At 36.7% G+C, this 23,406-nt stretch overlaps 1 protein-coding gene and 1 long non-coding RNA gene across 2 annotated transcripts in view; both read left to right on the forward strand.

Moving 5' to 3' along the window:
• Nucleotides 1-23,406, forward strand: part of LOC102889885 (dystonin) — a 401,789-nt gene that overhangs the window by 87,921 nt on the left and 290,462 nt on the right. The gene's annotated exons all lie outside the window — the stretch shown is intronic.
• Nucleotides 832-9,598, forward strand: LOC112474569. The gene is made up of 2 exons (XR_003044407.1): nucleotides 832-1,618; nucleotides 5,936-9,598. It is a non-coding gene; the product is annotated as an uncharacterized LOC112474569 (long non-coding RNA).

Consider the following 23,406-nt stretch of genomic DNA (forward strand, 5'->3'; position numbering starts at 1 on the left):
TCAACTATCTCAACTTTATGAGGAAGGCACTGTTATCCCCATTTTATAGATAGAGAGAGGCTCAGAGAGGGTAACTTGCTTCCATCAGACAGCAAGGAGCCAGGATTTCATCTAAGGCAGCCTGACTGCAGTCAGTACTCTTAAACACATCCATTTACATGCCTGGGTACCATCTGATTCCTCCAGTGGACCCTTAAATTAACCACATTAGTATATGATATGCCAAAGTTAAGGGAAATGTACCTATTTTACTCAAGTGCATTGGATACCAGTTCTGTGGGGAATGAATAATGGTCGAGAGGAGGGAGGTGACATAGTAAGCTGGGGGAGTTGTGAAGGGACTGGGCCTGTGGCCATCGTGAAGCTCAGCGGCAGATTCGCAGGCCGGCTCTGGGGGGCGAAAGGGAGGGACCGCGGGCAGGTCCTCTGGCCACCGCCGGGCGGCGGGGCGCGCAGGCGCACACGCGCCCGGGCTGTCAGGCCCTGATGCGCGGGGCCACCTGCAGAGGCCGCCCGCCCCGCCCGGGAGATGTGTCCTGGGCGCGGACCCCCGTGCCCTTTGCGCTCCGCACTGCCACAGGGGGACCAGAGTCTTGTGCCATAAGCTGGGTTGAAAAATGTATTTCCCACTCTCCTCCCCGCCACCCCTTCCCTGGGGAGAGCCTCCGGCCCCTCCGCAGGGGGCTGCGCACGTCTGCGGCCGCGATCTTCGGCTTTGTTTCCCAGGCACCTGTTGTGGGTCCCAAATAGAAACCTCGTCCTTGGGGATCCGGGGCCAGCCGGCCAGTGTCCGGGGGTGGGCGTGCTTGGCGGTGCGGTCAACTGGGGTGGGCGGGCCGGGGAGGGGACCTGGGCCGCCGTGGCTCTGCTTAGAAGGGAGGGGCCGAGCGGCGCCGGGGTCGGAGCGGAGCCAGCCGGGGTGCTGACCGCTGCTCTCGCCCCCCTCCCTTCCGCCCTCCTCCCTCCTCCCTCCCTCCGGGGGCGCGGGCGAGTGTCTGCGGCGCGGCGGCCAGGAAATGCCGCAGATGCGCCGCGCAGCATCCCGGGCGGTGGCAGCGCGCGGGTCCTCCCGCACGGCCGCCGCGGTCTCGGCCTGGCCGGGAGCAGGCGCTTCGTGAAGGGCCAGGGAGGCGGCCTCATTGGCCTCCGAGGGTCCCGTCGCCTGCTGCCCCCCGCCTGTCCACGCCGTGCTCCTGGCTCCTCCGCCCGGCGTGGCGCTGCTGGTCGCCGCCCCCGGGCTCGCCGAGATTTGCTGCTGCTGAAACCCGAGAGGGACTCTGGCTCCCCGGGAGCCTGGCGGCCCTGCACCCGCGGCCAGACAGGGGGCCTGGGCGTTTCCTCTGCTGGCTCAGGCGCCCGCCGCCCCCTCGCGCCCCGGCTCTGCGTCTCCGGCTTCTGCGCTCTCCCCCAGGCTGCCGCTCCTTCCGCTTTTCCAGTTATCAAGGCTGCGTCTTGCTGACTAGATACTGTCCAGGGTTCCGAGGGAGAGAGGGGAATTGGCCAGTCATCGCTTAGATAAACTTCAGCATGGCGGGGTACCTCTCCCCAGCCGCTTACCTGTACGTGGAGGAGCAGGAGTACCTCCAGGCCTACGAGGATGTCCTGGAGAGGTACAAAGGTATGTGGTCCCCGGCGCTTGGGCTGCGGGGCTTGGCACGGACCAGCGGGGGAACTGTTATCTTTGCTGAACCAGAGCCACCACCGCCTGGGCACAAGTAAACAGGTGTCTGGACCAATCTTGGAATAAACCAGGTCTTTTTGGGTGGGATTCAGGACCCGCAATGCTGGGAGGGGAGCGGGGCGAATAATGATCCGGAGACGCCCTTGGATGGGTGGTAGAGTTGGGGGAAGGGGTTTGATTTCCAAGAAGCACATTGCTTTTTCTCTCCCTTGTAAAAGCTCTTAAACACTACGCATAATCATAATTCTTCCTGGGAGGATGGATACCGATGAATTCTCCATGGGATTACTAAGGCATTGCTGCTCTTGCTTGACTTGGGTATTGGTTCACCCTATTAAGAAAGGTTCTTGGGTTCTTAAATTATTGGACTGTTTCACCACTGAGAGCATCACCAAATCGTTTTTTAAAAAATGATCTTATTTGAGAAATGTTTATGAATTGGGACTATCCGTTCTTTTGTATCATAAAGATTATTTGATAGTGTGATGGATGTAAGACTTTAGTCAATGAGTCTGTTGTAAATTTAAATTGATATTTTGGGATGAGTTTCTGCCTGTCCTTTGTGTTGTGGAAAATCTATGCCAAACTGATAAAAATTGCTGTTTTAGTATTATGTTTACTTTGGCTTTATGGCTAAGTATAGTATTAGACAAAGTGCACCTTCTCATCTTAAAGGGCCTTTTTATCCCTGGAAATTATTTTTTGATGTGTACACATGATTCCCTTATTGTGGCTCCTAAAACACTCCACACCCAAGGTAGCTCACAGAGCCTTATATATTAATAGTGAATAGTGACCTATTTCATAGGTCAGATTCAAATGGTTTTGCATCTTGAATATTTGCTTTGGGTTTGAGAAATTCAGTTTCTGTAAATTGAATGGGGATTATATGATTAAAATGCATGTGTTAATAGGTTTCTATTATTAGAAAGTAAAAATATAAAATCCTGAACTGAATAATTAAATCCCAAATCTCCAAAAAACTCAGAATTCACTCACAAATGTTTTCTCTTTCTAGAACATATTTTATTACTGATATGCTTTTAATTCATGTAGAATTTTGTAAACTGCACAATCAGAATTCCTTTGCACTTTTGTGTATAATACTGCCACTGAGCAAGTGCAGTGTTATTTTAGGCTAATGCACGTTTGTTGCATTTGTGTGTATGTGTACATGCACGTGTAATATACTCATGTTTACATTATCTTTTCATTTTAAAATAAGGTTCTTAGTCAGCTGTCTCCAGAACTTTACAAATGAGAAATACCAATATGGACTTGTAAACCATATTGAAGACATACACCTGAGCTTTTTAAAGTCAGAAAAGTGAAAGTACTAAAGCATATATGTATATATTTCTAAAAATTATTGCTATATAAATTTATATCCCATCATAAATTTACTTCAGTGACGGATGGGTGATTTCAGGTGACTTAGCAAACAGAAATAACTAGTGCTGATTTGACTTGTCTTGAGGACGCAGACATTATTTAAAAGCTTTTCTTTATTGGTTTTTGGAAATAAAAGGAAATTAAAGATGCACAGGCTATTGCAGTTCTTAATACACTTCATTTTAATTATAGCCTAATGATCAGTATTGCACTCAAACATATACTTTTTCAAATATATAGTCCAAAGTTTTGCTGAAAAAGTGAGGGTTCTTTCCTTCATTTTCTTTGTGGTTCTAAAATGCTTAGGTCATCAGTTTGTACTCGGCTTTATAGATGTTCTATGTTTCATTTAGTCTTGGAAAGGAAAGCAAGATTATTGGCCGGTGTATTTACATGAAAAGCTGGAGACCTGGAAAACTCATTGTTTCCTGATGTGTTTTGAAGCCAGTTATGATTTCCCATCAGTATCCAATACGATGACTTCACTACAGTGCTTATTATCCTGATGACTTGCTGTGGGGGCTGATCTAATCAGAAAAGAATTGTAGGCTTTGAATAGGGAGTGTCAGTTCACTAAACTTTCAAAGTACAGTTGCTCATTTTCTGAAATCATGCATTGTTCAAAACATTTTACATTCTCATTTGAACTCAAGACAGATTATTTTGATTTTTATTTCTGACAAAGTTTCTTGGTTACAGAATGAGTTTGCATTCAGCTAGAGTATTATCAGGTTGCCAAGTTATCATATGCCCCAGCTGTTGAATAGTGTAAGTGGTAGAGTCAGCTGGAACAAATTCAAAATCTGTCTGTCTTCAGAAGTGTGGAATTTTAATAATCTATAATGTTAGCATTTAGGAATATTAGATTCAGAAGTTGAGAGTTTTGTTAGACTTAGTCTTCAGACAGCCTTGGAGGGACTTCAAATCTAATCCTCTGTAGAAAAACAAGAATAGTGGCAAGTGAGGCTTAATTATTTATGGCGTGGTCTATTCTTGTGTCTTGCTTTGGTCCTTTACTTCTGAGTGAAAATAGGCAACTGTTTGCTGAATTAGAATAACACAGAAAGAGCTATTTGCTACAGAAATGGGTACACTGTTTTGCTTCATATTCTACTCTTTTTACTTATAAAATATCTTAATAACTAAAATATTCAGGGCATCTGATTTAAAAAGCATATTACTTCTGCTGATACCACAGTTGGGTTGAATAAAGGCATTTATTTATGAATAAAACATACCTATTATTGTTTATGCTAGAAATACCTAGGTTTAGTGGCTTTCTTTTATATCTGTAATAAATTACCCAGTGTATTTTTCATGGAATACAAAACATTTTATAGATCAGCATGAAAGATACAGAATGGCCACTCTTGTTTTTCTTGTCAGTATAAGGAAACTAACCTATATACTGTTATTATAATTATTATGTATTATTATATTATTAAAAATAATTAGCTATCACTATGAAATTCTGCTGTTTGAGTCATTAGAAGATTTTATATTCTCAGAACATTATTACTTTTTAAAATATGATGTTAAGTATCAAAATGAGATAATGTGAACTCAATCAATTTTATTCTATATTTCTAGACTTAATTAAAAAAGAAGTTAAATTATTTTGGTCCAACAAATGGATATTTTTCCATTGACCTGGAAGTTGGTTGTCCCCAGACAACTGTAAAAAGTGTTTCATTATTCTCTGTGAAAGTGAAATGGCAGATTTTATTACTTGTCTGTAATATCACTAAAAAACTCTCTTCGATTATTTAGAAAAAAGTCAAAATTCTCTGTTTTTCATGAAAACTTTTAGCAATCCCTGTAGTCCCTTCTCTCAGTAGGGCTATATATTTTTTGCTTACGTGCATGGTGACAAAAGGAACTGAGAACTACTCCAACTATAGTTTTCATTTTTAGTTTAGTTTTATGGCCTACCAAGATTTGCGATTGGTAAAAATCCTGTCTTTTTATGTGTAAACCAACTCTGGTGCCAGTTGAATTGAAAGTTGGAGTACAGTGGTCTCTCCTTATTCATGGGGGATACATTCCAAGACTCCCAGTTGATGCCTAAAATCATTGATGATACTGAACCCCTATATATATATATATATATACACATACATACACACTATGTTTTTTCATATATATATGTATACACACTTTACGGCTTCTCTTTGTCATATTCAAATTGCCAGCATCACTACTCTTCCGCTTTAGGTCTATTAGTAAGTAAAATAAGGGTTACTTGAAAACAAGCACTGTGATACTTTGACAGACAATTCGATAACCAAGTAGCTACCAAGTGACAAACAGGCGAGTAGCAAATACAGCATGGACACAATGGAAAATGAGAATTCAAATCTTAGGCAGGTCAGAGTACAGTGGGAGAGATTTCATCACACTACTTAGAATGGCATGCAATTTAAAATTTATGAATTGTTTATTTCTAGAATTTTCCATTTAATATTTTTGGAAAATGGTTAAACGTAGGTGACTGAAACTGTGGAAAGAGAAATCATGGATAATGGAGGACTGCTGTATAAAGATCTCCAGGAATCACTGTCTCCCCCATCCCCCAAACATGGGTCATATGGTATATATAGCCTTTGATGATCTTGCTCAGTGGTTTTCAGTTGGTTTCCAGGATTCAGCAAAAACTTGATTTCAAATTTCACTTGCTCATGCTCTGCTCATAGCTTTAACTGTATTGCATCATGACAGTGTTATTTTGTAGCTAGTTAGTAAGTCTGGGCTTTTTCTTTAAAAAATGAAATACGCTTATTAGGTAATGAGTGTTAAGATTGTGTTTGGTTGTAACAGAAAACATAATAGTACTTACTAAATAGATGTTTTCTTTTTTCTCAGGTACTGAAAGGCCCAAAGTAGGCAAGCCAGGGCTGTGGAGTACCTCTATCTGCCAATAGATCCCAGACTCCTATGTTCTGCTAAGCTACTTGTAGTGTATCATGTGATGGTTTTGTCATCGCAAGATGGCTGCTCCTCTTCCAGCCCTTTTGTCTTAATTCCAGATGGGAAGAAAGAGAAGTGCAAGGACAAAGGACAAAGGATACGAACTAGTTGATTCAGCCTCTTTTTAAGGAGCTACTTAGGACCCCATTTAGCAACTTTCACTTGATCTCATTGTCCAGAACTGTTCCAGAGGACACCACTATCTGTAAGGCAGACTAGGAAAATATGGGTTATTAAGCTGGTCCCATTTAGAACCCTGAACAAAATTGAAGTCTTTTTGTAAAGGACAAGGAAAAAAAACGATATCTGATTCGCAACCTGCACTGTCTGGCACATGGAGAGTAAAATGTCAGTGTTGAAATTAGAAACTTAAAGTTTGGACACGTTAACATCTATAACACGATGTATTCGACTTTCCTAAAGTTTGAGAGACTGAGAAGTCCATTGAAATTTCTGAGAAGTTTCAAAGTGACACAATGAATGTTTTATAATGATACAACGTGGATTTGAAAAGTAACTTTTACCCAATAACTAGGATTTAAATTGGCCAAAGAATGGTGCTTCACACTGTAAGAAACATATATTAGTTCAGGCATGTAACCAGTTATTAGGTATTGTTAGTGAATTTAACTTTGAACGCAAAATATCATCCTGATGCTCCTTTAGTTTCTTTTGTTCTGACTTAGCCTTATACAGTTATCTCAATGTTTATTTAGTCATGGACTTTTCAAAAAGCTTTCTGCTTTTTAAAACTTTTTTTTGGAGCAGTTTGGAGAAGCTTATTTTCTAGCTCAGTGATGATTTTGGGTGATAAATGACATATAAGAAGAGGTGGTGAGAACAATTTCTTGTCCTACTGTTATTTTGTAGCCAGGCAAAGAAGCATTTGTGTTTCTGCCTTTGGGTCCTGTGTGCCCAGGAGCCTGGCTCTTCGGGGAGCTAGAGTGTTTGTAAAAACATCTGAAGCTACAGAGGTGGCAAAAAAATGGAGTATCTAGGCTGTCATTTTCCTTTCTGTTTTCATTTCCCAACTGAGTATAAACACGTGTAAAATGCACTAAGATGATCTGACCCTGTATGACTAATGAATAAATTGAGTGAGAAGATTTGTAGTTTAGAATGTTTAGTATTTCATAGCGATTAAAAAGAAACTCAGTCGTTTCAGTTCCATGGAACTCTTTTCTCTATAATGGCTTTTGAAGAAAGACTTCTGTGTCCATTTCTCAGCTCTTAGTAATTTAGGGATCACATTCTACCCATTTTCAAAGAGGAATTTCAGGCAGCTATCTGCTGAAGTATATCATTATTTCTATCAAGTAAGGCTTTTACGTATTTGTTTTTGGTCTGTCCCTTTAATGCAAATTTATTTGCTGTTGTTTTCTACCTACTTTCATCTCCCTTAGAAGAGATGAATTGGATGTTAAGAAAAGCTTTGTATTTAGGATTGAATGACATTTTATGTTGTAGGAAGGTGAAAATACCAGTGAATTAAACTTCAAGAGGAGAGAGAGTCTAGCAGACTAGCATGATTCTTCCATTTCATTAGCATAACCACAGAGTCCATTTTGAATGCTTGGCTCAAGTGCATAGTAGTTTTTAGGGATGGGGTTAGATAGGGGTTATTGGAATATGGAAATAGGTCAATATAAAGGGTTATGTTGGACCAGATTGAAAAGGACCTGAATGCTATGCCCAAGACCAAGTTTGGGCTTTATTCTGTAGATAGGAAGGGGAAACTGGATGATTTTCAGGAGAATGTTACCAGTGAGATAGGTTTTAGTAAGATAACTCCAGTTACAGTGTGGAGGATTGAGTGGAAGGAAGACTCAGAAAACAGGGAGACAAGTCTGTAAGATTCTGATGTTTGCAATGGGAAGCTGGATTCAAAAGAAATTTCAGAAATTGACAGCATGGCTGACTGGTTGGTTGGAGTATTTTTTTTTTTTTTTAATTTGTAAAAAAAATGTTCATTAGAAAGTATATTTTTGAAACAAATTTTTAATATTACTCATTTTTAGACCTTCTTTGGCCGAAATAGAGTGAATACTGTTTTATTTGACCTTGGAAATACTGCAGATAGTATGACCCAAAAAACTGGAATTTTCCATTGAACGTGGGCATCCATAAGTAATACCTTATCAGTCTTGCTGGGAATCCTCTGAGTATGATTTATAGTGTATTACAGCAATGAATCTGTTTTCTATAAGCAAATTAAATTGTTGGTTTCAGATCCATTTTAGAAATAACTGTTAATGATTAAAACAAATTTTGTAATGTATTTCAACAATTTCTTTTCATTTCTTATTTTTTTTTTTACATAAACTTCAGCAGATTTGTAGTCAGTTTTGTTTGTAAGAAGTTCAATGGCCATATAATTTAGTATTAAGTTCTAAGCCATTTTTGAATTTTATCTGATAAGCCCTTAATTTGTAGCTTAAAATAGTAAAAAGAATAGCTACCATTTATCTGCCTACCTACTTATATGCTAGGCACAGTGCTGAGTATTGCAAATGAATTTTGTTTATAATTTTTCATTCTTATATATCTTGGGTACAACTATGGCCATTTTATTAATATGGAAATTGAAGCTTAGAGAAGCTAATTTTCCTGAAATCATACAGCTCTAAGTGGTAGCAGTGGCATTTGAACATCAGGTGTATACTTGACATAAGCTATATATTTTGAGTTTCATTACATTGACTGGAAAATTTTGCAGAAATAGTTTTTATGAGAATTTTTTATTAGGATTATGATCTTGATTAATACTAGAACCTTCTGAGATGTGTTACATTGATGCATGAAATCAAAATTAATAGTTTAAAAATTCATAGAGATTTATATCAATTTGAATATTAAGTGGACTTGGAAGCTTGAACTGATGTATCTTAGCTGGATTATAAATTCTAAAAATCAGCTACCCATGAAAGAAAGATAAAATTTTAATATGAGCATTTCCAGTGTGTATTTATGTTGAAGAGATTTTGAAAAGAATTAAATTTTATAAATGTCACTAGTGAATGTGGCTGCTTTGATACATGCCTGAAATGTTTCCTGGAAAGAATCGTCAAAAGGAGTTGACAAAGTCTTGATTTTTCTCTAGTGGGTGAAAATATTTCCCAGTGAATCCTGGTATTAAAGACATTATACAAAGATTCTATTGTCTCCGTGAATTGAAAAATGCCCCTATATTCAGTGTTACAGTTCTCCATGATGGTCATGCCAGTATGACAATTTGTATTCTTGATTTTTGGCATGAAATGATACTGCTTTGTGGCTCCTTTTATCCTACCTTTTTTTAAGGCAGTTAGACATGACAGGTCTGCTGCCTCACTATCTACCTCATTGGGTTAATAAAGGTAAGATAAAATAGGGCATGTGCAGTATTTTGATCAGTAGAGATTACATAGACATTCAGTGAATGAAACAGACTTAAGAGCTCAAGTCCTCTGGCTTCTCCTAGGCCAGGAGCCTTTAAAAAAAAAAAAAAACAACAAATATACCACTTTTTAGAGCAGTTCTAGGTTTACAGAAAAATTGGACAGAAAGTACAGAGTTCCCATATACTCCTTCCCTTCCACACCCTCCCCGTTTCCCTTTTTGATATCTTGCATTGAAATGGTACATTTGTTATGATTTATGAACAAATATTGATAGATTATTATTAACTGAGATCCATTGTTTACATTAGGGTTCACTGTGTTGCCTAGTTCTATGGGATTCAACAAATGTATATCATGTGTTTACTATTACTGTATCATATACAGTAGTTTCAATGCCCCCTCAAATCCTCTGTGTTCTACCTATTCATTCCCCCACACCCCCCAACCTCTGGCAAGCACTGATCTTTTTATTGTCTCCATAGTTTTGCCTTTTCCAGAATGTTGTAGTTGGAATCATAACAGTATTTCATATTGGCTTCTTTCACTTAGTAATATGCATTTAAGTTTTCCTCTGTGTCTTTTCATGGCTTGATAGCTCGTCTCTTTTTTTTTTTTTTTTTTGCTGAATAATAATTTCATTGTCTGGATGAACCTCAATGTGTTTATCCACTCACTTATTGAAGGGGAGGTCTTGGTGCTTTCAGGTTTTGTCAACTATGAATAAAGCTGCTCTAAACATTTGTGTATAGGCTTTTGTGTCGACATATTTTCACCTCATTCGGGTAAATACCTAGGCGAATGACTGCTGGATCATATGGTAAGATTGTGTTAACTTTGTAATAAACTGCTAAACTGTCTTCCAAGGAGGCTATACTATTTTTCATTCCCACCAGGAATGAATGAGAGTTCCTATTGCTCCACATCCTCACCAGAATTTGGATTTTAGCCGTTCCAAAAGGCATATAGTGATATTGAATTAATTTGCAATTTCCTAATGGAGTATCTTTTCATGTGCTTATTTGCCATCTGTATATCTCCTTTGGTGAGCTATCTGTTTAGATATTTTGCCTACTTTTTAATTGGGTTGTTTTCTAATTGTTGCATTTTAAGATTTTTTGTATATTTTAGAGAACAGTACTTTATCAGATATGTGTTCTATACATGGTTAGTAGCCTTTACCACTACCTCCTTTTTGACACTTTTAAACCATTGCATATTGTAGATATTATTTAAATAAATAAGGCCCTGATTATTTCCTTTCATATGGTCATATTGTTCTTGAGTATTGTTTTGCTTTGGGTACATACATTGTGTATTATACCTACTTCATAGACACCAATTGCATGTGGTGTCTCAGAGTTCAGCAATCTGACAGTTTGCTTTAGTATATCTACATATGCTGCTGTAATCAAGTATCCAGTTGGTTGGCAGCTATGATGCTTTGTAATACAAGTCTAAAATTAGTTGAACTGTTCTATTTTAAGGATAGACTGAAATTAGTAGTCCATGTCCTGCAAAACATATGAAAGTTATACTCTCAGGATATTGAATTATTTCTTTTAAAATGTAATCAGAAGTAGGGTTAGGTAGAAAGTAGTTTGTTTCAATTTTTTGGAAAGTTTTCGTTATATGGATTTGATTATAGCCTGAGTGTAATGCTGCATATATGTAATACCTAAGGACACAAAGTTTTACTCTTGCCCCTTAGAGTTAAGATATTGCTTTTACATAAATGATCTTGTTTGAGTTTTAAAACCATATGAGTTTAGAGGTAGAGCAAGATTACCTGAATTTTCTTTTAGAATATTTTAGAAGAGTCACAGCTGCCTTTGCTAGGAAAAAAAAAATTGAATGATTAAAAGAGTATTTGGTTGTTCGTTTTTGTGATTTTTGTCATAACTTTATCTACATAACAGTAACTAGAGAATATTGAAAATACTTAGTAGACAGAAAGGTGAGTGACTGAAATTCAAAGTTGAATTTTACATGTAGTGTGAATTTTATAATCTCTTTAAGTGAGGGCTTATGGTTATGAAGGCATTTGCAGTGTTATTGAATGCATCCTTCAAGCAATCTCAGAAGCTATAACAATTTAGCTACTACTAATTTGTGGTCTTTATACTTTTTCTTTGAAAAATTTGGGAGAGTCTATAGAAGGATTGAAGAATTCTAAGTTACAGAAAGCAAAATGCCAGGATAGTTTACTTTTATTGTGTTTACTTAATAGTTTTTTTTTTTATTGTGTTTACTTAATCTCCATGCTTTTGCATTTAGAAAACTATATAGAAATTTAAATTTCTGTTTCAATAAATTAAAGTGATAAACAGAATGAAATTCTTTTTTAATTAGCATTTCTTGGAAACATTCCAGCAACATTGTTCTTCACTTCATATTTCTCATATTTTTAATCAGAAATTAGTTGATTACATGTTTCAAGTGAACAAAATTACCATGTAATATACACTCTTCCAAGCCTCTATCACATTTTGTACTTAGTATTTCCCTAGGAAAAACAAGGAAGAGATGAAACACTTGGGGCCAGGAGAAGTTGATCCTCACCTAATTGGAATATGTGGTTTAATTCTAAATAGTTATTGATCCTATACTTTAAAAATATTCAAAGGAACTAGGATCTAGGGAAGGAAGAGGAAAACAAGGGTACAGGACGGTAGCCTCCCACAGAGTATAGTTAGATGAGAAGGGTGGACCAGTTTCACTTATTATAAGTGAGTGCCACAGAAGAGTAATCTGAGCATCGAAGAGTTTCATAAGCAGGGTTGGCATTTGAAGGAAGGCAGAATTTCAGTGGAGGGGAAGAAGGCTTTGTGTTGTGGGGGTGGATGGTGTGAGCAGAGGGTTTTCTTGACCTTACCATTTCATCTGGGCAATCTGACCTTGCATTTCATTTTTTGCTTATAGGAAAAGTATTATCATAATGACTTAATCAATACTTTAATATAAATCAGATACATTTTGTTTATAGTTAATCAGTGTTCAGTTAAAAACTATCCCCCCTAGATAAATATGTTATCAAATCTCAAGATTTAGTAGTGAAAAATAACTTTTAGGAATGGCTCAGCAAATGTAAAGTTTGAATGAGATTTAAGATGGTGTAGGAAACTCTGAATTAGATTGATAATAATGAATAGCACCTTACATACTTACAGTTTTACATATACGATGTAATTTGATTCTTATACCAACTCTGAGGCAAGTAACATAAGAGCTCTTATGTTATAGCTAAGGGAACCAGGCTCCCGTGATTGCATTGACTGGGTAGCTGACTGGAAACTAGTATAGAGAATTGTGGCCCTTCTTCGTATGCATTCAAAGTTATTAATAGTATAGCTTAAGTAATGTATTTGGTAAGAGGTGAGTGATCTCAGTTTAAATAAATAGCCATTGAATATGTTCTGGAATTACTGGTAGCAGTCTATATTTAGGAAGGAGAGAAGTATGGTTTACTATTTGTTTAATGTGGTTTTGGGCTATCTCCATTCTACAAACTTCAGGGTAAATTCTGTTGCCGGCTGTTGAGAATTTAGTTGCTTGAGGAAAACACCCCATTATCTTTTATCTCTGTTGTTAATTGAAGCAGCTCTTAAAATTATAGGGTTTTACATTTAGGCAGAAAAACGATCTCATTGACTAAAGATGTAATTTCTATTACTTAGTGGAAAAGGAAGAACTAGGTAAGTACTTGGTGGAATGTGGGAAGAAAAATCTGTGACATAAACTTGCTACCATTTTTGGAAAATAAAGACATGTACAAAATATGAATTCTCCCCCCGCCACCCTCGCCCAGTCATTAACAGAACTATAGTTCTGCATCTAACCCTGATCTAACCCTGATTCTGCTTTTCTACCTGCCCAACTTGGAGAATTGCCATTGCTTGTGGTTGATACAGGGAGGAGATAGAAACATTGAGTGTGCTAATTTTTCGTTCTTGCATTTTATACTCGAGAAAACTGAAATCTGTTTAAATGAAGATTAGATAAACCCCAGAGAAGTGAGATCAGCAAAAGTAAAAACAAGATCTAAACGGAAGTCTTCCTGATTTCTGGTTTTCCACATGCTCAGTCTACTTTTACTTGCTGGTAGATAGAAGAAATGCTTTCATTGTCTATATTTTAAGTTGTTTAATGAAAGAGCCATGGTTTACTAAAGAATTAGTGAGGGAAATAAAATAGAAAAAATGAGTGGAAAAACTGAAGAGTGATGATAGTGCTTTTCTAGACATGCCATGTGAGGAATGCTGAATTTTCAATGTCGCATTTGATGTTTATGGATTTTAGGGACCAGCATTTTGTCAGTGATGATAAATTGCATGCAGCAGGCTCATCAGTGTTCTGAGGCTCTAAGGAATAGATTAGGCTTAATATAAACTGGAGTTATAACATGCAATTAAAATATTCCTCCACCTTGAAAGGTTCAACTGCAGCTTTTGGGTCAACGTGTGGATATCTGGCTGTTTCCTAGTTAACTATAAGATGCAGGCTCCAGGATGTGGATCCTGGCTACTGATCATTCTTTACTCCTTCCCTATGGCCTGGCCTCTGAGGATTTGTTGGAATCTGGAGCCTTCCCTTCTGCTGTGGATTGGCAATGAATAGAGGTAATGATGCTTTGTGTCCTCAATTCTAATACACTAAGAGAATGGGAGCAACAGTGGAAAGGATGGAAAGTTTGGATTTGCTCACACTTCAGATGGGCATAAGGTATGTGTGTGTGGTTGGGGGTGGGAAAGAGGAGAGGGAGTTTATATTCTGCTATTTCTGGGAAGTTGGGAGTTGGAGGTGAATGGTGGCCCAACTCCATTCCTCATCTTTTGGATCTCTATACATGTATTTTACCTTCTCTCACTTGCTTCCTTTCTCAGTTGTGTTTCTTTTGGCTGGCCCATCTTCTCAATTCTCTCTTTGATAGTAGCAGGTAGGAACTGGGTGGGAAAGGTGTGATTTGGAAAGTGTTTTTCCAATAGGAATATGCCTGTTGTATGTATCTGTTAAACCGTTTTTTAAATAGATTCAAAGTTCTATATTTTAATTATTATTCTAGATTGACTATAAAATGTTAGAGTATATTGTATATCAGTATTGTTGTTTTACCATTTTTAAAACTGAAATGTAGCCTTGCATTAGCCTAAGTTATCTAACTTTTATTTAAACAGCATTTTAAAGAGAAAATGTGTTAGAAGTTTGTTGTTTGGAACTTAACAAGTAAATTTCTATAGCACAACCCATGGATGAATTGAAGATAAGTGGCAAATTTTTGATAGTGGGCAAATCTATAGAGAAATTTACAAGATTTTAGACATAGTATCTTTTAAATTTAGTAATTACTTTTATTCTTGTCGTCTTCCAGAAGTATATTGTATAACATTTAATACAGACAAGAATGTGGAGAAACAGCACTTCATGCATTGCTTGTGACATGTGGTTTGTTACTATCTTTGGGGAAAGGAGGTTGCTGCTGAAGGCATATTTATTCTTTGACCCACCAGAATTTCAGAACCTGTCCTACACGTAGAATTTAAGAATTTATTGTGACATTGTTTATAATTGCAAAACACCAGAAACAACCTGAATGATTATCAATAGGGGATAGTGGAATATATTTTGATACTTTCATACTGTGGAATGTTAGGCAATTAATAAAAAAATATGGGTTAAATCTCTAAGTATTGACCCGATTTATTTATTAATTAATTATTATGTTGACCTGATATATTATTAAGGAAAATGAAAAGGCAGAGGACTAATGTGTATTGCATTTTTATATATGTATATAAAAATCTGTATTGAAACATAGGGAGAGAATTGAAAGGTAGATACCAAACTGATAATAGTGGTTAACTCCAGGGAGTGAGAATTTTTTTTTTCAATTTCAGTATTTGATATTTTATAAAAGTATTTATTACTTCTGTAATGCATATAAATACCACCACAAATAGAAAATTTAAAGGAAGAAAATTATTAAATATTTGAATGTACATGATGAAACAGTGCTGGTTTTGAGAAACTTCTTCCACGTGATTCTGATGGGTATAATTTATAAGCAAAATTGTGGGTATTAAGTGACATTGATTTAATAGAACATCTGGCACTTTCATAAACAATTTACAGACTTATGGTTCGTGTGGTCGTTTATGGCTGAGGTGGTTCATTATGACCTCAGCTATCATTTTCAGCATCTGATTTGATCATACACTCACAGGCTGTCTTCTTAGGCAAGATCCAGTGGGGCCAGAAGGCACTGCCTTGAATAGGTCAGACAAATAAATGTAATTATGGTCTCTAAGGAGTGCTGTCCCTAGCCACAGTTTCTCTTTGTTTTGTTTCTTATCTGACTTCATTTTTTTATTCATTTATTTAACAAATTATGTAAAAATTTAATAGATGCCAATGACATACACAAAGATGAAAAAGATGATGTTACTAGGAGATCTCAGTCTGTTGGGGGAAGATCATCGAGATGAGTTATAGAACAATTAAGGTGGACATGCCGTATGATTAAAGTATTTTAGGGAAAACGTTCTTACACCCTTTATGAGGTGAGGCCAGTGTTTTCTCTATTCCTTAACTTGTTTCATAAAGTTTTATTTCTCTGACAAGTAGGAATAAAGAAATTAGAGCCCTATCAGAGTCCTACTTTATTTTTAGTGAATTGAAATATAATGTAACCCGCAGATATATAAACACAGAAAAACAAATTGCATATTTGTTTATAGGATCATCAAATAAGGGGCTATTGAATACTTTTGAAGTTTGCAAAACCAAGTTGAGAAAGTCTTTAAAATATTTCCAGTACCTGTCACAGTACTTAGCATATTGTAGATGCTCAGTAATGATTTTGTTTTTAAAATAATTGGATGAATGACTTTCTCCTGAAGGTTCAGGCTTCAAGATATTCTGAATTTATTTTCTTAACCAAGTTAAGTAGAGTTATTCTAAGGTTCAATAATAGTTTCTTATGCAGTATCTGATCTGCTGTTAATCCCATCTGGTATATTTTTCATCTCTAGAAGTTTATTATGGGTCCTTTTAAATTTCTTCCGTGTCTTCTCTGTATCTCCTTAACATACTCATGCTTTCCTCTATCTTTTTGAATATAGAGAGTGTATCAATAATAGCTGTTTTAATATGCTAGTCTACTGCTTATACTATCTGTATCATTTCTGAGTCTGTTCTTTTGATTACTTTTTCTCCTTATTATAGGTCATATTTTCCAACTTTATTTTGCATGCCTGGTAATTTTTTATGTAGATACCAGACATTGTTAATTTTATTTAGTTGGGTGCGGAATTTTTTAAATGTATTCTTTTAAGTGTTTTTGAGTTTTGTTTTGCAATACAGTTAAGTACTTAGAATAGATTGATCCTTTCAAGATTTGCTTTTTAAGCTTCTGTTGGCAGGTCTAGATCAGGCTTTATTTAGCCTAGGGCTAATTTCCCCTACTACTGAGATAAATATCCTTTTGTGTTCTGCCTGCTCCTTTCTGATGGTTCTTTACTTGGCTTCTGGTAGTTTCCTTGCACATGTGCACAGAGTACTCAGATAAAGATGCAACCCCTGGCAGATCTCTAGAGTTGGCTTTTGTTCAGCTCTTTTTGGTTCTCTGCCCTGCGAATTCTAATTGTCTAGACCTCTTCAGATTAACTCTTGCTCCTCAGCTGAGGGAAACTGCTACTTCCCTCACCCCAACTCCTTGTCCTCAGTTCCCGCCACCCCCACATTGTAGCCTGGAAACTGACACTAGGCAGTAAACTCTGGTGATAGTAAGGCTCCCTTGAAGTGTTTCCTTTTCACAGAGATCATTGGCATCTGTTCTGTCCATTGTCTAATGTCCAAAAACTGTGGTTTCATAAATTTTGCCTTTCTTTTTACAGAAAAAAAATATTGTATAAAGCTGAAGAGTAAAAATCCAGTCCTTGTTATTCCATCATGCCCCGAGGTGGAAGGTCCTTCTTTTCTTTTTAAATAAGGCTCATGTGCATATAAATTTTGCATTAATTTTTTTTGTTACAATTAGATAGACTATTAAAATGCAAGAGACTTAAAATCCTCAAATTCCTTAATGTACAGTTTATCCATATGTTTATTAAGGTTTTTCTGTTTGATAGAAGCTCTGGACTCAGCTTGGTGAAAGTACGGAAAGGAAATAATTATGGCCTTTATTCATGTGTTTGCTTTTGTGTTAGTATAACTGTAAAAATGTAAAAGTTGTTGTGTAGCCAGAGAATTAAGACATGATATGGAATACTTTTATATTTTTCACATTTATATGATATTTATATGATGTTTAAAGTTGAGTTAGTTCAATAAAAGAATGTTATTCTTTTATGTAGTAGGGCAGGCAGAGACGAAAGATTCTTTTAGTAGTGACAGCACGTCTATTCTGAAAAATAGAATCATAGAGCTGGGATTGTGTAATTTAGCTCCTGCATTTTAAACAGTTACCTAATTCTGAAAAAGATTAGGTTCAGAGACATTAAGCTCATAGAACTAGTTAGAATTAGAGCTGGAACTGGGGCCCAAATATTCTAATTCTAATTTAATGCTTTTTCTGCTTAATTATGGTGACCGACGAAAGTCCTTGTACGCCTTCAGCACCCAAATGCATGACCCGTACTTTCTTTTCCTCCTGATCATGACCAAGTAGAATAAGTCTTGAGGGCCCAGCCTCCTGTTTTATGGCACACTTCATTCTGTGCTATGTAAACACTGCTACACTTTTGACATGCATTGACACATTTTGTTGGTCTCTTTGAACACATTATTTAGGTGTATATTGCATTAGTTCTTAACATAAGACATACAATGAGAAATTAGAAGACTATTGAGTACCTGACCATTATTTTGAAAGTTAGTATTTGTGTTTCAGTTAGAGTGACTTTGGGCCTGTTTGATATTGACTTGCTAAGTAATGTCAGAGGGTCAAAACAATTTTAAGAGATGTGTGGACTGTATCTGATGACAGTTTGGCACTTAGCTTTTATCTCCTTAAGGTGGCCTCCATATTGAACCATGGCAGATTAGCCTTGTTATTTTTAAAGAATACTGAATCTGTCTGGCTTTGGCAGTACAGAAAAGGCAAGGCCGCTGTCTGTCACAGTTATAGACAAAGGTATCTGGTCCTTTAGGGACACAAGTTTTGAAAAGGAACCTGAGCTTGGCAGTCAATTTTGTATGTACAGTACCATGTAAGGACAAGAAGTAGACTGGAGATAACTAACAGTTTGAATTGCTACCTTTTATTTTTTTCTTGTGAAAAGGAAAGAAATTAAGGATAATTTTTATAATAATCACTGTAATAACAGGCAGTGGTATGCTGATAAATATTTTACAACCAATTCTTCCAGGATAAAAGTCTTGATTTATGTAGCATTTGCTCTTTTCTGTGGTGTGAATACTCTCACCGTGGTGGGTTTCAAGATACCAAACTGACATTGTTGAAAGCAGAGTTGGAAAGAGATGCACAGCAGCACAGCATTATTTGGTACTTGCACCATAGAGACTCAGTAGATATAAATAAACTCAGGAGCATAGATAATAATAGTAAAATATAGTAGCATGATTAGTTAGTGATGAGTTTTGATTATTTATTATCTTTGTTTTTAATGTAATATAATTATAGCTTTATGTTTATATGTTTATAAAATTAATACAATTTCATTTTTAACGATGGCTGTATTTGACAACCGGCTAACAACATTCTGAAAATTCAACAATCAGCTCACTTAAGCTGTTCTGAGCTGACACTAGCATACCACTGAAACTACTTAATGCTTACTGAGTACCTACTATCTGCCATGCATAGTCTAAGTGTTTTGCATGAATTATATAATTCTCAAAGCAGCCCTATGAGGTAGGTGTTTCAGTTAGCTCCATTTTGCATTGATAAGTTGAGGCATATAATGGTTGAATATCTTGCCCCGGGCACAGTTTGGAAATGGCTGAGCTGGAGTTCAAAACCAGGCCACCTGTCCATGGAGCCTGGGTTCTTGACCACTGCCCCTTGAGGTTAAAGATATTCTCGAATGTGAAGCAGTAGTTACTATGATAAATTATAAGTAAATACTCATGCTTCAGAATTATTTTATGACCTGTTTCAGTAATTGTCTAGATTTTAATTTATTTGAATTTTTATCTATGACAAAGTGTAACTTTGATAAATATCTCATGTATCCTTAATACATGAGATATTTATCTAAATCAGTCAGAAAAGCGGTATTCTCTTCAGTGGAAAAACAGTCCAGAGACTTCAATAGGCAGTTCATAAAAACTAACAATGGCCTGTAAACATTGAAGACAGAGTCTGTTTTGTTCATTACAATATTAAGCCAACCCTTGCAGAGTACCTGACACATAGTAGGGCTCCATAAATATTTTAGTACCTGTTAATTTTCTACATATTAAGTGAAGCATACATAAAAATTTCTTGAACTTTTGCTTATTAAAGCTGTATTCTAATGTTGATTTAATTAAAGAATTGAAATTTTTCCAAAAGTGTTTCTGATTGTAGTGTTAGAGACATTTTATTATTAAAAAACCCTGAGTTCAAATAAAGATGAAGAGGCCTAATAAATTATTTTTAATTTTAATCATCAGTATAAGCTGTTTTTTTATTTTTTGGTCTGTAAAATTGATATTACTAAATTTAAGAGACCTAATACAATTATGAGAAGTTGCTGTGTAATTTCTAGAACCTTTAAGTTACCAGTAGTGATGTTTTAATGCATTGAGCCATTTACCTACAGTTCTTTTTGAGGGATGTACAGTGTACTGTGGACCTTTTTAGAGACTGATGCTTCACTTTGTGTCGTTATCTGGTTTTCCATTTCTTTCTTCTTTCCGGTAGATACTCTTTTTGCTACCTCAGAGCTTACATATAATTCTGAAGGATGTTGTGAATTACTTTGAGAAATGATGAAATATATCAGAATGTTTTTGGTGTTGACACTGAATTTTGGAGATTAGGAATTAGAGATGTTCGAATTGGTTTGAAAACAAAGTTTTGGTTATGTTAAAAAACTTGTTATCCCTTGGTATGGGTAATCAGGAAGACTTGTAGTATTTTTTTCTGATGAAGGAAAGGCTATAAGGGAAGGGGAAAAGGGAAAAAGGGACAAACACTGATTGACCAATAACCTAGGGTCAGATCCAGTGCTAAGCATGTACACGCCTTATGACTAAGGTGAAAGCTTTCGTATTCAGCAACTGGGAAAAAGAGGTTGGGGGAGGCGGTAGGAAACTGGGAGTTCCTTTAGAAAGTAAGCAGTTCACTAACAGGTAATGATAATGGCAGAACCAGTGCTAGCCCTATCCTGTTTCTAATAAGACAGTGAGTTGCTTTTCAGAGACAAAAGACCGAATCCACAAGTCATGCAGCCAAACATGTGCAGAGACAACTTTGACTTCCAGCTGTACCTGAACCAAAGTCTTACCACCACCCTGCTCTGCCCCACCACCGCCCCTCATGGAACCAAAGGACTGAGATGTGACCGGAACTTGAATGCCAGAACTTTTTCAGAAGCAAAAGGTCCATTGTCCAGGAAGATCTGGCACTGAAGACCCTTACTATAAATGGCTAAGTTCCAAGGTCCTCCAGTTAAATCTTGCCCGCCCGCCAGTGCTTCCGTATACCTGTTTCCCCTAATCCTTGACCCTCACTCTTTGCCTTTCAAAACCCTTGATTAAAAGCCATTGGGGAGTTAGGATTTTAAGCAGTAGCTTCTCATTCTCCTTGCTTGTCACCCTGCAAATAAATGACTTTAATTTCTTCATTACAAACCTTGATATCAGTATTTGGCTTTGCCTAGTAAAATACCAGATAGCACAATATTTTCTATATTAATCGATTATAATGGAGATCAGAGATGGTGTCCACTAAACTTTAGAAACATTGTCATGATTTTCTTTAATGCATCACTGTGATTTAATAAAAAATAAAATATGACATGTTTGGCTAATTTGTATAATACTGTGTTGGAGATGGGGAAACTTTCCCTTAGTTCTTCTGGCTGGTAGAGTTATTAAAATCACATAAGACAGAATAACAGGCGAAAATCAAGTTTTTATACATGTGCATGGGGAATTCACATGAGCATGAAAATCCCAAAGGCAGTAAGGCAAAATGTGGTATATATGTCATTCTGGACTAAGAAGGGGAAAATAGGGGTTGGGCTTCAGGGGGAAGTAAAGCAAATGTACAAGGTGGTGAAAAGAGGTAATGTTTTGTAAACAAATGTTTGCTGGGCCATCTTGAAACTAAGGACACAGGGAAGAATTTGATCAAATGGGCTTTGCTGGATTTCTGTCTATCTAAACTATAGTTATCTATGATGATATCACCCTTCCTGGAGCAGGTCCTCTATCTTAAATTCTTTTAGACAGTTAAGGGAGAGGCCACAGTTTTTCTTGAGTCTGCTGAGCCTTGACTGACTGTTTTCAGCTCAAAATAATATGCATGCTGGAGTGGCATATCTTGGGGCAACTCATTCTGAACCCCCAAAGTTATTTTGAATCAAGATGGGGGAAAATATTCAAAGGAAATATGACTTGATAGTTTGCCGTAGGAGTTTAGTGGTAAAATACTAAGGCTATTGGAAAAAAAAATAAAACATTTATTCTATAATATCCCATCAAGTCTTATTTTCACAAATTGCTTTTCAAAAGATTTGATCTATTTATATAAAGAACATCTTTTGTGTTCATTTTAAAAAGAAGATAAAATGGTCTTTAGAGTCTCTTGGGAAGCCTATGCTATTTTCTCAGTTGGTTTAAATTGTGAAATTTCCTTTAGAACTATTTAAATTCTTATTTATCAAAGAAAATGATTAGATCAGTCAGATTACCTGAAGAGAGTATCTTTAGAAAGGGAGATACCAGAGTGAAAAGTGGTAGTCCTCACTGAAGTTTTTTATAAGTGTTTTTTGGCCTCACTCTTTTCTTCCCTCATTTTTTCCCATATCTGTTTAATTCCTTATACTTATTTTTTAAAGGTCTTAAAACAGCACTCATTTATTATCTTACAATTTCCATGGGTCAGGTACCTGGACATTATTTGGTAGGTGAGTTCTCTGCTCAGGATCTCACAAGGCTGCGTTTGTACTTGGTTTTTTGAACAGTGAGAAATTAAAATTGAGCACAAACTATACAGATCTTTGGTTGCAGAAAATTTTAAAAGGAAATGTGAACATTATTTAACAAGCTATACTTTATATAAACTTTATATAGACATGAAAAGTATGTTAAAAATTGTCTATTTAAAACAGTTTCTTCTACTTAGAATATATTTCTGGATATATGAAATTTGAAATTAAGGGAGATAGTTTAATTAGACTGGGAAGGAACTATGCGGCTTGATTGTTTCATGCTAACTACTGACACCTACTTGAGCCTTGCACGTGAATACGGGATTCCTTTGATACTTTTATTTCATAGATAAGGCCTGTTAGTAAACCAGAATGAGTGACCAAAGTGATTACAATGGACTACTATTGTTATGCAGTTGAACCATAGGTCTATAATAATACTTTTGAGACAAAAATAAGCGTTCTTACACATATCATAGCTCTCAGGTGCTCTGCTAAGCTCTCTACTTGCCTGAGTCTATTAAGTGGATGCAGCCTCCTTTTCATGCAAAGTCGAATATATTTAAGGGCCTGTGGAAACAGATCTCACTGTACTCCTGAAGGAATGAATATCGAGCAACTTTTGCATTAGTTTTGTTTTATGGGAAGCTAAAAATTATCAGGTAGGAAGTTTCTCAAGGTTCATAAATTTTCATAAGTTCATTAACACCTCACTCCCTGTAACTTTGGGTTCACCTCATGTTATGGAACTGAATTCATTAAATGGGGTATGAAACTGGAGGTAAGTCAGCAGGCAGTTTTAGGGCGATAGGAGTGGGACTCTGACTCCAATAGAGAGTACTCCTCTTAGAGCACTTATTTTTCTACCCAAAAGTTGTCCCTTTGATCA

The sequence above is a fragment of the Pteropus alecto genome, unplaced genomic scaffold, assembly GCF_000325575.1.
Source record: "Pteropus alecto unplaced genomic scaffold, ASM32557v1 scaffold7, whole genome shotgun sequence".
Lineage (NCBI taxonomy): Eukaryota > Metazoa > Chordata > Mammalia > Chiroptera > Pteropodidae > Pteropus > Pteropus alecto.